This window comes from Nannospalax galili, unplaced genomic scaffold, assembly GCF_000622305.1.
Source record: "Nannospalax galili isolate Female #2095 unplaced genomic scaffold, S.galili_v1.0 scaffold312, whole genome shotgun sequence".
Taxonomy (NCBI): Eukaryota; Metazoa; Chordata; class Mammalia; order Rodentia; family Spalacidae; genus Nannospalax; species Nannospalax galili.
This window is the reverse complement of record NW_008335967.1, coordinates 1,839,562-1,841,931: the sequence shown is the minus strand read 5'-3', so window position 1 is coordinate 1,841,931 and position 2,370 is coordinate 1,839,562.

The following is a 2,370-nucleotide window of genomic DNA, read 5'->3' as shown; positions in this document are numbered from 1 at the left end:
ATAAGATTTTAGATTTTACACCTATGCTCAAGCCTATTTTTCATATCTCTATTATTATACGTTGGTAAGGGCAAGGAACAGCGGGTCCTTCTTTGCAGAGACATGAGTGGCAAGATCTGGAGGCAGGGCAACAGCTAACTGAACCAGAGAAATATGAGTTTTAACAAAATTATCAAGACCCATAACAATGCAGGGTCCAAAACTCAGGAGTTAGCAGTAATGATGACTCACATAATAAGGAACATAGACAAAGGTTTTCCTCTGGATTGAGGACTTAGCTTAGCTAATGTCTCTGTTTGTGGAGAGAGATGTTCGAGGTCTCCCCAGGTTGGTGGCTTTCGTGGTCTGCAAGATTGGTCTCTCAGTGGTTGAGAAGTATGCTGCTTCCTCCAGGGTCAGGGCTGCCATCTCTCAGGTTGGTGGTTGTGGAGGGAGGCTTTCCATTACAGGCAACTCTAATGTTTTGAGCTGAGATCTAAATGGGGGCTAGAACATTATCTGGAAAGATGCAAGCATAGCCCTTGCGTTAACAGGTGTCAATAATATGATGGATGTATTTGAGTTTGCCAAAGGAAGGGAAGTAAGGTCCATCTGCCAGATCTTGTTAGGGCAGGTGCAAGACCAATGACCCTGTCCTCCACAAGCCCAACATTTGCCCTTGTCTATCTCAGCCTGTGGGTGATGAGCAGCCAGTGCCTCAGCGAGTACTGTGGCATGAGCCCGAGCAGTCCCCACATCCTGACAGGCCAGAATCCATTCAGAGACATCCTTGGGTCTAAAGGATCCTATGGCAAGGCGACACTCGGTAGAGCAGCCTTCATATATAAGATCCTTGAGCAAAGCATCTGCAGCCCCCTGATGATTTTCCTATTAACGCTTTGTTGGTACCTTTCAATGAAGTCAGAGAAAGGCTCACCTGGTTTTTGTATTAATCTGGTTAGTTTGATATCATCATGAGTCAGCATACTTTGGAAAGCATGGAGCGCGCAAAGCCACACTTGTTCAAAGTAGTGAGGAGGTCCCTGTGCCTGGGCTTGTGGGGTTTCAGAAGTGCCATGCCCTACCAAGGCGTCAAGCCCAATGTTTTGAACACTGGCATTTCTATTGCGCTCTGCCTGTTGTTCGCATTCGTCCTGAGAAGCTGCGTTCCATAAGAGAAAATCACCTCCCTGTAGACAGGCACGGGCAATATTCTGCCAGTCATAGAGAGTGTTGGTTGCATGACTGATTGTATCTAATAGTTGACCAAACTAGGGGGAGTGAATGTCATCCTCAACTGCTGGCTTATGCAGTTTCCTTAAGGTATCATGAGAATATGGATTCTAGACATTGGGGTTCTGTTGTCCCTAATTGACGGTAACCGGGAAGAACTGTAGAAAACCTATTGTATCATAGAAGAGGGGCCTAGGTGGGAGGGACTTCCAGTCCTCCTCCGGAAAGGAGGAGTAGATGGACTTGGGGAGGAACTTCCTTAAAGCTAGTGCAAGATGGCAGAAAGTAGCCATCGCCCTGTAATGGCGGAGCAGAGGCTGCCTTAACTTCCTGTTTTTCATCAAAGCCAATACAAGATGGCAGATGGTAGCCACCACCCCGTAATGGCAGGGCAGGGGCGATCTTGACTTCCTGTTTTTCATCAGGGGAGCTCTGAAACCTCAATTCCTCATTTTTTATAGCATCATTAACAGTCATAGTTTCATCAGAACAAGAATCCATTAGGTTTGTTTTAACTGGAAATACCTGGGACACGCCATCCCCAGCATCCTGTTGTTGTATTTGCTCATCTATCTCCTTTAATAGGAGATTGTCCTGTTCAGGGGCTTTGGGGGGAACCCCCTGAAGGGAGGACAGAATGGCTGTCACAACGGGGTAGAACAGCCCAGATTGTGGGCGTCCCTCCCTGATTTCTCTATGCCGGGCCAAGAATAAAATGCAAGCCCATTGTTCGGGATCCCAGCAACAAGAATCTGTAAACCCAGGGGCAAGTGCTAGTACTTCATCTAAAACCTTAGTTACGTCCTTTTCTGTTACCCTAATATGCCTACTCCTGAGGAGAGGAACCAGTGCAGCAGCACAGGGGCTGTCAGCAGCTGGATGACTATTCCCCATACCGGAGGTCACTCACCCTGCAAGACGTAACCAAAGGGACTCAGGAACCTTTCAAGGAGACAATCAGCGAAGATAGGAGCAGCACGCCCAACCGAAGATCGCAAGCCAGAATAAAAAGCAGAACAAAATGAAAGCAGTGAGCAACCATGGGAAGAGCACCTAGAAAGGGGGCATCGGGAGCCCAAGGTGTTACAGCTCAGAGTGTTACAGCTCTGTGGGGAGGGGGGTCCCAGCCCCATGTTTGGGAGCCAGGTGTGGTCGCCG